This window comes from Gopherus flavomarginatus, chromosome 6, assembly GCF_025201925.1.
Source record: "Gopherus flavomarginatus isolate rGopFla2 chromosome 6, rGopFla2.mat.asm, whole genome shotgun sequence".
Lineage (NCBI taxonomy): Eukaryota > Metazoa > Chordata > Testudines > Testudinidae > Gopherus > Gopherus flavomarginatus.
In genome coordinates, this window is record NC_066622.1 from 130,866,553 (window position 1) to 130,881,866 (window position 15,314).

At 46.9% G+C, this 15,314-nt stretch overlaps 1 protein-coding gene across 3 annotated transcripts in view; it reads right to left on the reverse strand.

The window, feature by feature from the left end:
- SHOC2 (SHOC2 leucine rich repeat scaffold protein) overlaps nt 1-2,731 on the reverse strand; it is a 103,771-nt gene extending 101,040 nt beyond the window's left edge. The window contains exons 1-2 of one of the 3 annotated variants that reach the window (XM_050958113.1): nt 2,639-2,731; nt 1,619-1,797 (exon numbers count right to left, since the gene is read on the reverse strand). The gene's annotated coding sequence lies outside the window, so the exon portion shown is untranslated. Of the gene's footprint in view, nt 1-1,618; nt 1,936-2,638 lie in introns of those variants that run through there. The other 2 variants (XM_050958114.1, XM_050958112.1) reach the window with 2 other exon arrangements.
- Between the last annotated feature and the right edge of the window lie 12,583 nt (nt 2,732-15,314).

The window sequence follows — 15,314 nt, forward strand, 5'->3', positions numbered from 1 at the left end:
ATACAGTATTAAACTTTCAAGATGCAGAAATCCTTTTAAGAAATCAGTCTGGGGTTATACTGAGATCATTATACAAGCTATGCTTAAAATATGGCTGTACATGTTGTATTACTTAATATGACCACCACCTTCTTCAGGCCCTTAATTTTATAAATAGATGCATCCAATAACACCTAAAGATAGATAGATCTATAGTTCCATGAAAAGTGTGTGATTTTTTTCCTATTAGAAACAAGTAAATAGAGAGAGAGACACACACACACCAAAGTAATTTGTCAAAAAATCATTGGCTAATTTTTGTTTCAGCAATTTTTGGTTCCAAAAGGCTGAGACTGTGTCACTACTGCAGCAGTTACAATACATGCAATTAAAACTCAATCATTAATATTCTGCTGTGGAAAGGTCTTTGTGCACATGCATGCATAATTACATAAAATGCATGCTTTCACAGTCCATATCAATTTCAAATACATTAACTAAAAATTATAATTAGCATAATCTTTTGCTACTTTTTAATTTAATATATGACTTTTTAAAATTTCCATATCTACTTTTATAAATCCCTGTAAAGTCTGAACGCAATATTTCTCCATTAAACTTCAGTCATGCTGAACTGCTACGTAGTTCACATACAAACACAACTGTAGTCAAGTATATGAAACAATCCAATACAATTATGATTACTATAACTCTCTAGTGACTTAAGATATATTTGTGCAATTTACATAGACAATGAACACATTTTTTACAACCTCATGTGTATTAGAAGCTGTCACTAAATGTTCTTCAAAATACATCTACAGTTCAGATACAAAAAATTATTTTATTGCAGAATACATACTTTTAAAGAGAGGCTTTTTGTATGGCTCCAACTGAATTGCCACAAAATAAATGCAGTGAAACAGGAAAATGGGGGAGAGATATAGCTAGTACAGCCACATAGTAGATGTAATGATTACCCTGAATGTCAGGTAATCATTACTCTGTATATTAGTTGCTACTAAACACATACATAGAGCATCTTTAATTTCTCTTCAGCCTGCTCACAATATTTCGTTTGGAGGGAAGACAGGGTTGTAAAAACTGTGCTTCCTTATTCTTTTTAATATCACCATTTCACTATATGAAGAAGACAATGTATCATAAAGTAGTATCCCAAGCTGCAGGGAGGCAGGACACCAAAGATTAAATGCTAACTATACACTAAAGAAAGTCACACACGGGCACACAATATGCAGTAATTTGAGTTCATCCCACCTGCTCATAAACCTGGAGGCTATACAGCTGATCCATTCCATAGCTGGCAAACAAATGCCAGGCAAAGGTTTATTAACACTGTTCCCTGCAAAGCAGGGGGCAACAAACAATATATTTTTAAATAATGACTGCTATGTTTTGTCTCCTGCAAGTGTTTGAACCTGCCCATAACCTGTCTCTGGAAAGGGTTTCCCCTAATAATTATAAAGCTGACAACACCCCTCACTTTGTTTATAGCGGGGGTGGGGAGGGAGCACATAGAAGATATATTTTTAAAGCATGACACCATGGCATTTTATTTCAAAACCAATAGTCACCATATCCACGCCCCTCCCCCCTTCTCCCAATAAGCCTGTTTTACCTGCTCATAAAGGGGTCTTAGTGCCTTTGTGTTTGGGGCTTCCTGCTTCTGCTCTCTACCATCTCGACTGTTCCTGCTTCTTCTGTCTTGCTGCCCTTTAGGCCCAGCCCCTGCCTGCTGTCAGCAACGGCAGCCTCAGCCCAGCCTGGAGCCGAGACTCCTCCACCTACAGGCTCTCCCTGGCAGCAGCAAGTGATGTGAGAGTGTCTGTAGCAAATGCTACAGAACATAACCCTTTCACCACCACCACCACAGTCTCTCCAGTCCCTTCTCTCTCCACCCTTTCTTCTGCCTTAAGCCACTGCCACTGGCTTCCCCTCCACCCCACCCCTCAGCTGTCCCCCCCACAGCCCCACTACCTCACCCCTATCCCACCCCGATTTCCCCCAACTCGACTCCCTCCATCTCCCACTCCCCATGTTCAAACCCCTCCATTCCCCAATCCCCTCCATTCCCCAGCCTCCTAAGCCCCAACTCCCTCCACCCCACCCCAATTCCCTCTACTCCCCTAACCCTCCAGCCCCAACTCCCTCTACCCCCAAACCCCTCCACCCCAGCCCCTATCCCCAAACCCCAACTCCCTCTTCCCTAACCCCATTCCCAAACCCCCAGCCCCAACTCCTCCACCCCAGCCCCCTATTCCCAAACCCCCAGCCCCCTATTCCCAAACCCCCAGCCCCAATTGCCTCCACCCGCCAATTCCCTAACCTCAAGTCCCTCCACCCCCCAGCCCCCTATTCCCTAACCCCCATCCCCAACTGCCTCCACCCCCTATTCCCAAACCCTCCAGCCCCAACTCTACCTCCCAGCCCCGTATTCCCGAACCCCCAACTCCCTCCACCCTCAGCCCCCTATTCCCTAACCTCCATCCCCAAACTGCCTCCAAACCTAGCCCCCTACTCCCCACCCCCACACCCCTAGCTCCCCTCTCACACCCAAGCTTGCTTCGCCGTGCCAGCCGCCCGCCTCTCCACACAACCCTCCCTCGGTGACCCCTGCCTCCCGTCCTGCCCCACTCACCGTGAGGGATCCGCCATCCTCCTCAGCCACTCTCAGGCCCGGCCCCGTCGCCTCCCCCCTGCCGGCCGCCGTCATCACGCAGCGACCCGTCACGGGACTCCCCACCCACAGGCCTCCGCCGCAGCATAGAGAGCGGCAGGTAGAGCGCCGCGTGGATCCGCCATCTTGGATTAGGGCGGAAGTGCCCTTGTTGCCATGGTCACGGTTGGGCAATGACAGTGGGTTTTGTTTTGTGTTTTTTTTTAAAAGGGGGTTAAAATAAAGAAAACTGGTAAATGCCACAAGGCGGCGAGTAAAAAATAGTGAAAAAAAAGACAAAAATAGCCATGTTCCCACTCCGCCACCATGAGGGGTCCCACCACAGACACTCACGTGCCCTAGCCTGGCGTAACGAGGGGCCTCAGGATGTAACACCCCATGCCCTTCCCAACACCATCAGAAGCCCCACAGGCCAACACCCACCACCCTCTGCCATGAGCAGCCCCTTCTTTTACTAGTGTTCTGACAGTACTTGGTCTATCACCTTAGCGAGCTCGGGACAATCTAGTCCAGCCTCCCTGACCCTGCCCTGGGCGTTAGCGGGGGTCTCTAATACACGGATTCAGAGCTTTCTCCCCCTCCCTAAGCATGCAGGGGGCAAGTGTTAATCCCACAAAACCATCCCTCCGTGCAAGCACTCCCTCGTTCAATAGACGTTAATGAATGTCAACCTTTGCCACTCTATCCCACGGCTCACAGTGTTGGCTGTTTGTCTGGAAGCCCCAGCTGCTGGAATCAGGAGACTAAGTGCGAATCTCAGCTTTCATTTAAAAAAAATAGCAAATGGTTGCATAGACAAGCTGGGAAATGTGACTCGTGCCCCCTCAAGGCTCAGAAACTTGAAAGAATCGCAAATTTGATATTTTTAATAACATAAGACCAGCCATACTAGCCCAGTATCCTGTCTTCCACCAGTGATTGGTGCCAGCTGCTTTAGATGGAATGAACGGAACAGGGCAATTATTGAGTAATCCATCCCCTTGTCCAGTCCGAGCTTCTAGCAGTCAGAGGTTTAGGGACACCCAGAGCACGGCACTGCATCCCTAAGTCATAGTGGCTAATAACCATTGATGGACCTATCCTCCATGAACTTATCTAATTCTTTTTTTGAACCCAGTTATACTTTTGACCTTCCCAACATCCTCTGCAGCAGTGGATTAATGCACAGGTCCATGGAGCCCCCAGCTCTGGCTGTGGGCCCCAGACTCTGGCCGTGAGGCTTCAGGCTCGGGACCTGGGATCCCAACCACAGGCTTTGGGAGCCGACCACATAGCGCCAAGCTCTGGCCCTGAGCTTAACTCCCCCCCCCCACTTCCTACCCCCACCCCAGCAAAAGAAATAACAAAAAAGACAAGAACGTGCAAAGCACCTTAATTGTGTTTCTATTCTGTTTAGGTACAGAAAAGAATAGAGACAACTGTATATTTTTATTACTGAGTCTGCAAAAAGAAAAACTCTACATAAATAAATTACAATGATTTGGACATGGATATGTGTATATTTATTTATTTTTCCTAAAGTTAATTATTTTAGGGAAAAGTGTCAGAGCGGCCACCAGTAAGAGTCACAGCCACTGGTGAGGGTCTCCCTCTGCACAATGGTCAGGTTTAAGAAAATTAGGGAGATGCAAGAACCACTTGTTGAACTCTGAACGACTGATTCTAATGCCAGTGTTGTCGAGATCAGCAGTGAACATCTTTCTGTTATGATATGGATAATATCTAGCCATATTCATTGTCTATGTGGAAACTTTGAGCAGTTAATCTAGGTATAATGAGCTGGGATATGATTTGCGTCATTATTAATGCAGTGTGTAAACAGTGAAAGGAGTCTTTGTATTAATGCGTTCTGATATAGTCATGTTTTTAATAGAGGCTCAAATGTTCTTTGTGTCCAGGGCCCCCACAAATTTTAATCTGTCTCTGATCCGTGGACAACGAGTTTCACGGGTAAAATATCTAATGATTTTTAAGCCAATCTCATGATTTCTTTGGGACCTGACTCTTGATTTTTGAACTAGCACAGTTTTGAACAGTCTGACTCAAATCCCCTCCTTCTTCAGATGCTGAGACTTCAGTCTCTTAGTTACAATGTCACAATTTCTAGACCTGTTCAGAAAATTGCTGTCAAAATAATGTTAATGTTGCCTGTCCCAGCAGTAACAGGTCTTTGTGAACCAGTTTCCTGTTTGGAGCAGAAATTGGTGACATTGCAGTAAGCAAATACATCCTTCTATTTGTTTATTTACAAGACACACACAGGTCTGTTTTTTTGAAACAGGAGTGGTAACAAACCCCATTCAGGAACACAGGCACCACTGCTCTGTCCCAAAGAAGCAGTTTTCTTCCTCTGCCTCTCTCCACAGATCCACAAAAACTCATAGCCAAAACCGACTGCAGTTGAACACACAGGCTTTCTGCAACAACTGGTAGCTTAACACTTAGTTTAAAACCCATATGATTTCAACACATGGCCCTTGCTCTAGCCCCACCTCTAAGACTACAAAGTCTGAGAGCCATGCATATGGGTGTCAATCTTCCTTTTGCTTAGCTGTTTTCCAACATAAAAAGAATGTAACTAAGGTTTCCCTGCATGATTAGGAGAATCCATAATTAGTCACTAAATCCAATAATTGCATCAATGACTGCTGATGACAATCTATTACACTATTATGAAAAATGGGAACATTTCTCCCATTTTCTCCCCAGCTGTAATAATGTATCTACTACTCCAGTCCCCATACTGTCCTTCAGGGTACACATGACCTGAAATACTAATGTAATTAACAAAACAAAACCTTTAAGTCATTATACGCATCATAATAATATTAAAAGACTCAAATCAAATTTTCTCCATTGCAGGTCATGGTTAACTACTGTTCTGACATTGCAGGAATAGAGCGGAAAATTTTAAAATATTTTGCTACAGAACGGGAACTGTCCCTAGCTGGCATTCATTATGACCTTACAGCAAGGTACTTTGCATTATGTTTACATCAGATCTTACAAGCTATACAGGGTCAGGCTACCACTGAAAGGAACATGTGGGTACTGCAGGAAGTGATTTTGGCTGTGCAGCAGGATGATAACCATCCTTCTGAGTCAATAATGAATGTATATTCGGCAGCCTGGTGATGAGCACTCTCTGCTGCTGGAGCTATCTTCTTTCGTATGGGATGGAAAAGCAAGCTCCCAATACTCATTATTACACACCCCGTGACATTTTTGCCAAGAGCAGGGCTTTAGCCTCAGTAGGGCACGATGTTAAACTGCATCCTCCGCTGCCTTGTTGATACTTCCTGGTTGAAGAAAGGCTAAGGAGTCTCATCCCAACAGAAAAGGCACTCACACTGAAGCGAAAGGCAGTTAGGTGCTCTATCTAGGTTGCTCTCTGGCAGAAGCTACAACTTTTGTGTCACTGAATGTCCAGACTCACTCTGGCCATTGGATTCTGGCTCAGTGGTCATGGGCAGCAGGTAGCATAGGCAGGGGAAGGCTGTGCTCAGGACCGGTGCTAGGGGTTTGAGCCCCCTAGGCGCACAGCAATTTCGGCACCTCGCGCGCTGGGCCCGCAGCTCCAGTGGAGCTGCCGCAGTGGTGCCTGCGGAGGGTCCGGTGCTCCGTGGCTCCGGTGGAGCTGCCACAGTGGTGCCTGCGGGAGATCCGCCAGAGCTGCGCGAGCAGCCGACCGTCCGCAGGCACGACTGCGGCAGCTCCACCGGAGGCGCGGAGCACCGGACCCTCCGCAGGCACCACTGCGGCAGCTCCACCGGAGCCGCCTGCCGCCCCCTCCGGCAAAACGGCGCCCACCAATTATTCTGGCACCCTAGGTGATTGCCTAGGCTGCCTAAATGGTAGCGCCAGCCCTGGCTGTGCCTCCTCAAACAATCCCACACGCTGCACTGAGGTCCTCTCCTGCTTGCCACTAGTTGGCCCCCGCCCAGGAAGCCTGCTCGGGCTGGGACTGGAGCTGGGACTTGGGTGGCTGGGGGGGCTGCATGCCACCCGCCCAGGGCTCCTAGAGCACCCACCATGGCCGCCAGCCCTGCCCAGCCCCAGGCCACCCACGCACCTCCAGCCCCAGAGCACTGAGTGAGTGGTGCGTGCCCCACTCACTCAGTGCTCTGGGGCTGGAGGTGCGTGGGTGGCCTGGGGCTGGGCAGGGCTGGCGGCCATGGTGGGTGCTATAGGCTTCTCTGGGGGAAGGGGGACAGGGCCTCAGGAGGAAGGGGTGGGCTAGGCCAGGAGCTAGCCTCCCCGATACTGTGGTTCATCCACCGCCATGTCAGTGGTCTAAAGGGGGGATGACAAGTCTTTGGCAGCCTCCAGTCCTCCATAATTTTGCCTAGGCATATGCACTGAAGGTCTTGGCAACATGTTCACAGGAATCTAAGAGAGAGGCATGGGAGCCCTGGGGCAGCTTCCAAGAGTTCCATGCAGCCCTGTTTCTGGATGGTCTGCTTGTCTCATGTGAGAGTGACCCTAGAAAAGGTGGGTCAAACAAGTCCTGCTTCATTGTTTACATCCTGGCTCAACTCTTTTTATACACAGAATTGCTTGCTGGAATATTCAGACTTTAACTCTGTCATAAACAGATCGTTAAGGGTTAATGTCTCTTTTACCTGTAAAGGGTTAAGAAGCTCAGTAACCTGGCTGACACCTGACCAGAGGACCAATAGGGGGACAAGATACTTTCAAATCTTGGTGGAGGGAAGTCTTTGTTTGTGCTCTTTGTTTTGGGTGTTGTTCGCTCTTGGGACTAAGAGGGACCAGACGTCAATCCAGGCTCTCCAAACCTTTCTGAATCAGTCTCTCATGTTTCAAGCTTATAAGTAATAGCTAGGCAAGGCGTGTTAGTCTTATTTTTGTTTCTCAGCTTGTAAATGTTCCTTTTTTGCTGAGAGGATTTTACCTCTGTTTGCTTTAACTTTGACCCTAAGGCTAGAGGGGGTTCCTCTGGGCTATATGAATCTGATTACCCTGTAAAGAATTTTCCATCCTGATTTTACAGAGATTATTTTTACCTTTCTTTCTTTAATTAAAAGCTTTCTTTTTAAGAACCTGATTGATTTTTCCTTTTTTAAGATCCAAGGGGATTGGATCTGGACTCACCAGGGATTGGTGGGGGGAAAGGAGGGGGGATGGTTAATTTCTCCTTGTTTTAAGATCCAAGGGGTTTGGATCTGTGTTCACCAGGGAATTGGTGAAGTTCCTCAAGGCAACCCAGGGAGGGGAAAGTTTGGGGGGACAGAGAGTGCTCCAGACACTGGAATTCTGGATGGTGGCAGTGTACCAGATCTAAGCTAGTGATTAAGCTTAGAAATGTCCATGCAGGTCCTCACATCTGTACCCTAAAGTTCAGAGTGGGGAAGGAACCTTGACAAACCCCGAATACGACTTTGACCTGAATTCAGATTGGAAGAAAATGGCAGTGTTGAGTAACAAACCTGCATCTTTCAGAATTGATAGTGCAGCTCTTTTGGAAATGCACTTCCCAGATACAGGCTTCATTAAGGAGAAGGACTACACCATTTACTGGCATGGGGAACCTGAGGGAGTAAGGAGAGAGTATGGTGTAGATTTTGCTATCAGAAAAGAATGTATGTCATCGTGTGACACTCCAGTTGCAGTGTCCTTATATATCATGACTCTTCAAGTTAGTTTACAGAAGAGATTCATCAACCGTGTCACTGTCTATGATCCAAGGAGAAGGATAGTTTTTACCAACAGCTAGAAGAATTGATCAGCAGGATTCCATGGAAGGAACCCATCTTAGTACTTGGAGACTTCAATGCAAGAGTTGGGTCCAGCGTGGATATCTGGCCTGGGATTCTGGGTAGGCCTGTGTCATAAACAGATAGCTAAGCGTTAATGTCTCTTTTACCTGAAAAAAAAAGTAACCTGAAGCACCTGACCAGAGGACCAATCAGGAAACCGGATTTTTTCAACTCTGGGTGGAGAGAAGGTTGTGTCGGAGTTCTTTGTTTTCTGTCTACCTGCCTCTCTCTCAGCTTTGAGGAGTGATTTCTATTTCCTGCTCTCTAATCTTCTGTTTCCAAGTTGTAAGTACAAACATGGGTTTTTGTTTTGTATTTACATAAATATAGTTGCTGGAGTGCTTTGAATTGTATTCTTTTTGAATAAGGCTGTTTATTCATATTTCTTTTAAGCAATTGACCCTGTATTTGTCACCTTAATACAGAGAGACCATTTGTATGTATTTTTCTTTCTTTTTATATAAAGCTTTCTTTTAAGACCTGTTGGAGTTTTTCTTTAGTGGGGAACTTCAGGGAATTGGGTCTGCAGCTCACCAGGGAATTGGTGGGAGGAAGAAATCAGGGGGAGATCTGTGTGTGTTGGATTTGCTAGCCTGATTTTGCATTCCCTCTGGGTGAAGAGGAAAGTGCTTTTGTTTCCAGGACTGGAATTACAGAGGGTGGACTCCCTCTGCTTGGATTCACGGAGGTTGCTTCTGTGTATCTCTCCAAGAGCACCTGGAGGGGGGAAGGGAAAAAATTTATTTCCCTTTGTTGTAAGACTCAAGGGTTTGGGTCTTGGGGTCCCCAGGGAAGGGTTTCGGGGGGACCAGAGTGCCCCAAAACACTCTAATTTTTTGGGTGGTGGCAGCAGTACCAGGTCCAAGCTGGTAACTAAGCTTGGAGGTTTTCATGCTAACCCCCATATTTTGGACGCTAAGGTCCAAATCTGGGACTAAGTTATGACATGGTGGCAGCGGTGGGATAACTTAGTCATAACTTAGTCCCAGATTTGGACCTTAGCGTCCAAAATATGGGGGTTAGCATGAAAACCTCCAAGCTTAGTTACCAGCTTGGACCTGGTACTGCTGCCACCACCCAAAAAATTAGAGTGTTTTGGGGCACTCTGGTCCCCCCGAAACCCTTCCCTGGGGACCCCAAGACCCAAACCCTTGAGTCTTACAACAAAAGGAAATAAATTTTTTCCCTTGCCCCCTCCAGGTGCTCCTGGAGAGATACACAGAAGCAACCTCCGTGAATCCAAGCAGAGGGAGTCCACCCTCTGTAATTCCAGTCCTGGAAACAAAAGCACTTTCCTCTTCACCCAGAGGGAATGCAAAATCAGGCTAGCAAATCCAACACACACAGATCTCCCCCTGATTTCTTCCTCCCACCAATTCCCTGGTGAGCTGCAGACCCAATTCCCTGAAGTTCCCCACTAAAGAAAAACTCCAACAGGTCTTAAAAGAAAGCTTTATATAAAAAGAAAGAAAAATACATACAAATGGTCTCTCTGTATTAAGGTGACAAATACAGGGTCAATTGCTTAAAAGAAATATGAATAAACAGCCTTATTCAAAAAGAATACAATTCAAAGCACTCCAGCAACTATATTTATGTAAATACAAAACAAAAACCCATGTTTGTACTTACAACTTGGAAACAAAAGATTAAAGAGCAGGAAATAGAAATCACTCCTCAAAGCTGAGAGAAAGGCAGGTAGACAAAAAACAAAGAACTCAGACACAACCTTCCCTCCACTCAGAGTTGAAAAAATCCGGTTTCCTGATTGGTCCTCTGGTCAGGTGCTTCAGGTTACTTTTTTTTTCAGGTGAAAGAGACATTAACCCTTAGCTTTCTGTTTATGACAGCCTGGCATTGGATGTAGGAATGACAATGGTCAGAGAGTTCTCAAGCTCTGTGGCAGTCAAGGCTTATCAGTGACCATATTCTTTGCTGGTAACATCAGAAGAACATCATCATGGAGACACTTGAGGTTCAAGCACTGGCACCAGCTGGACTTGGTACTGACAAAATGTACATATTTGAAAGATAACTTACATACACGATCCTTCCAAAGCACAGACTGTGACATAGTCCACTCTCTTATCTGCTGCAAAGTGAAATTTCAAGCTAAGAAGATCCACCATAATAAAACTGTCATACAACCTTGTATTGACTTGTGCCGAATCAATTATCCTCTCAAGAAATAGCTTTTTAATGAAGAAGTAGCAAAGACAGCCAGAATGAATGAAACTGCTTCAGATGCAGGGAAGTCTTGAAGACAAGTATGTACAATGCAGCAATCAAGAGTTTTGAAAAGAATATCAAGAAAAATGTTGAATGGTTAATAGACCATTTGGAGATACTGCTGCCACTCATTGAGAGGAAAAGATCTGGCTTGATCACCTACAAATCTACTCCTACTACTGATTCGCTCGACAACCTAAGAGACGCTCATAAGGTTGTTCAAATAACTTCCAGGAGGTGTGGCATTGGATAGTTGTGTGGACGAGTTACCGCATTTAGCTTATGGTAGTCCACGCAAAAGCGTATTTCCCCATCTGGTTTGGGTACCAGAACCACTGGAGATGCCCATGCACTGGTAGATGAGCGGATTATACCCATCTGTAGCATGTTCTGGATCTCCCGTTCTATAGCAGCTTGGGCATGAGGAGACACCGAGTAGGGTGGGGTTCTAATTGGGTGAGCATTACCTGTGTCAATGGAGTGGTATGCCCATTCAGTCCGTCCTGGGGTGGCTGAGAACAATGGGGCGAAGCTAGTGCACAGCTCTTTGATTTGTTGCCACTGCAGACGTTCCAGGGTTGTGGAGAGGTTCACCTCTTCCATGCCACCGTCACATTTTCCTTCATAGTAGACACCTTCAGGCCACTCAGTGTCATTTCCTCCCTGGACTGTAAACTGACAAACGTGTAAGTCTCTGGAATAAAAGGGCTTGAGAGAATTAACATGGTACACTCTGGGCTTTAGGGGGGAATTGGGAAATGCTATGAGGTAGTTAACAGCTCCCAGGCGCTCTTGGATCGTGAATGGCCCTTCCCATGATGCTTCCATCTTATGGGCCTGTTGCGCCTTCAAGACCATAACCTGGTCTCCTACCTTGAAGGAATATTCTCTGGTATGTCTGTCATACCAGGCCTTTTGCTCTTCCTGAGTATCCTTTAGGTTTTCTTTAGCAAGGGCTAAAGAGTGTTGGAGGGTGTTTTGTAGGTTGATTACAAAGTCTAGAATGTTATTTCCTGGAGAAGGTGTAAACCCCTCCCATTGCTGCTTCACCAACTGTAATGGCCGCTTAACCTCATGGCCATACACAAGTTCAAACGGTGAAAACCCTAAACTGGGATGTGGTACAGCCCTGTAGGCAAAAAGCAACTGCTGCAACACTAGGTCCCAATTATTGGAGTGTTCATTGACGAATTTACGTATCATGGCCCCAAAAGTTCCATTAAACCTTTCCACTAGGCCATTGGTTTGATGGTGGTACGCGGTGGCAACCAAGTGGTTCACCCCATGAGTTTCCCACAGTTCTTTCATGGTCCCTGCCAGGAAATTAGATCCTGAATCTGTAAGGATGTCGGAGGGCCAACCTACCCTGGCAAAAATGTCTGTTAGGGCCAGGCACACAGGTTTAGCCCTGGTGTTGCCTAGAGCTACTGCTTTCGGCCATCGGGTAGCAAAATCCACAAAAGTCAGTATGTACTGCTTTTCTCTGGGTGTCTTTTTTGGGAAAGGACCCAGAATATCCACAGCTACTCACTGAAATGGGACCTCAATTATGGGGAGTGGCTGGAGAGGGGCCTTGACCTGGTCTTGGGGTTTTCCCACTCTTTGGCACACCCCACAAGACCGGACATGCTTGGCAACATCCTTGCCCATCCCCTCCCAGTGGAAGGACTTCCCCAACCGGTCTTTGGTTCTGTTCACCCCAGCATGGCCACTGGGATGATCATGGGCTAAGCTTAAGAGCTTCCCCCGGTACTTAGTTGGAACCACCAACTGTTTTTGCGGCTGCCATTCTTCCCGGTGTCCACCAGAAAGAATTTCCTTGTATAAAAGTCCTTGTTCTACAACAAACCGGGATCGATTAGAAGAGCTGAGAGGCGGTGGGGTGCTCCGTGCCACCGCCCAAGCTTTCTGAAGGCTGTCATCTGCTTCCTGCTCAGTCTGGAACTGTTCCCTTGAAGCTGGAGACACCAGTTCTTCCTTAGACTGTGGACTTGGGCCTGGTCCCTCTGGAAGCGATGTAGGTGATGGGGTTGTTTTCGTTGCTGGTGAACCACTCTCCGCTGGTGCACCAGGTTGTATTTCAGGCTCTGGCTGAGCCTCCTGGATGTGGTTGTCTGCTGCTTAAGCTGGTTTAGGCTCGGTGGCGCCCTCTGGCTTTGGGGTTGAAGATGGGTTTGCAAGCGCTGGTGTCAGTGCTGGCAATGGTTCTGGTGCTGGTTGCTTTTCCAGTTCCTGGTCTGGGACTGGAGGCACTGTGGCTGTTTCAGTCGTTGGTAGGGGATTCATGTCCACTACCTCGGTCTGGGTCTCTGGTAACACAGACGGGGCCCCTGTGGATGGCTCAGGAACAGGGATGGGTCAGGAAGCTTGCCTGGTTTGGCTGCGGGTAACCATTCCCACCCTCTTGGCCCGCTTTACCTGGTTGGCCAAATCTTCCCCCAGTAGCATGGGGATGGAATAATTGTCATAGACTGCAAAAGTCGACATTCCTGACCAGCCTTTGTACTGGACAGGTAGTTTAGCTGTAGGCAAGTCTACAGCTTGTGACATGAAGGGGTAAATTGTCACTTGGGCCTTTGGGTTGATGAATTTGGGGTCCACGAAGGCTTGGTGGATAGCTGACACTTGTGCCCCCATGTCTCTCCAAGCGGTAACCTTCTTTCCACCCACTCTCAAAATTTCCCTTCACTCCAAGGATATTTGAGAGGCATCTGGGCCTGGGGATCTTTGGTGTGATGGTGGTGTAATGAACTGCACTCGGTTGGGGTTCTTTGGGTAGCTGGCCTTTATATGACCCAGTTCATTACATTTAAAGCATCGCCCAGCTGACTGGTCACTGGGCCGAGGGGGGTTACTGGAGACTGGTGAGGTGGGAGAATAGGGCATCTGTGGCTTCCCTTGGGTTGTAGGTGGGGTCTTGGGCTGCCCTCGGTTATAGGGTTTATTGTCGGTGTGCCCCCTTGACAGTAGCTTTTTTCTTTTCTGCCACTTCCATCCATTTGGCTTCAATCTCCCCCGCCTCCGTTACCGTTTTGAGTTTCCCATCTAGGATGTACCTCTCTATTTCCTCAGGAACACCATCTAAGAACTGCTCCATTTGTATCAGGAGGTGCAGCTCGTCCATATTGTTAACCTGGGTTACTGATATCCAGGCCTCATAATTCTTTGCAATGTGATAGGCGTGTTGGGGAAATGACACATCTGGTTTCCATTTTAGGGCTCTGAACCGCCGACGGGCATGCTCAGGTGTTATCCCCATTCTGTATCTGGCCTTGGTTTGAAAAAGGTTATAATCGTTCATGTTCTCCTTAGGCATTTCAGCCGCCACCTCTGCTAAGCACTATCATGTACTGAGCAGTGGCCTCAGCTCTATCATGTACTGGTTTTCAGAGATGTTGTATCCATGGCAGGTCCTTTCAAAATTTTCTAAGAAGGCTTCAGTGTCATCACCTGCCTTGTAGGTGGGAAATGTTTTGGGGATGTGGAACAACAACTGGTGAAGTGTTGTTAGGATTGGCTGTGTTCTGTTGCTTTGCTTGTTCTAATTCCATGGCCTGCTGGTGGGCTTCCCGCTGGAGCTCTATTTTTCTTCTGTGGTCCGCGTCTTTGGCTTCTTGTTCTCTTTTGTAGGCTTCCTCTTTGATTTTTTCTTCTCTTTCTCTCAGCTCCACCTCTTTTTTTCTTATTTCTATTTGTTTTCTTTCCATGTCTCGCTTGTGGTCGGCGTCTCTGAGGTGTTCTTCTCCATGCAGTCTTGCCAGTTCCTGTTTCAGGTCCTTGGTAGTCATGGTTCCTGCTTTCTTGTGTTGGGGTGCCCTCTGGTGTTTACTGCCTGAACTGCTGTTCCTCTGCTGCATGCTTGGGCTTGCCTAGCAACAGTGCCTTTTTTAACTTCTTCTACCTAATCTTTCGCAGTTAAATTAAAACAAAAGGAAACCCTTTGATATGCAATTGTGTTCTGCTGCTGTAGGTGACTCACAGCTGGAATCCTATTGTTTAACAAAAGACCCTTGTTAAACCTTAATGTGTGTGCCCTGAGGCAATCTCTGCACAACCAGAAGGGAGCAAGGAAAAAAAAATTCTCTGGCTGTAGTTTAAAAACCCCCTTCTCTCTGCTTACAACCAGCTAGCAGAGAAAAAGAAAAATAATATTCCTACTGGCTTTTTCTTTCCATCTTTCCTACACATTGCCACCATGTCATAGTATCTTTCCCCAATCTGAACCTTAGAGTCCAGAAGTTGGGGTACTAGCATGAATTCCCCTAAGCTTAATTACCTGCTTAGATTTGATAAGCTGCCACCAATCTGGAATTTGAGTGCCTGATACACTCTGGTCCCCCCAGAACCTTCCCTGGGGACCCCCAAGACCCAGACCCCCTGGATCTTAACACAAGGAAAGTAAACCCCTTTCCTCATCGTTGCCTTTGTCAGCCTTCCCCTCCCTGGGTTACCCTGGAAGATTACTGTGATCCAAACCCCTTGAATCACAACACAGAGAAATTAGGTCTCCTGGAGAGAGAGACAGATTCACGCTCTGTGAATCTAAAACAAAGGGATTCCACCCTTCCCCTGCCTTCTCTTTCCCTGTTAAGTACAGACTCAATTCCCTTGAGCCTCAACAAGGGGAAAAA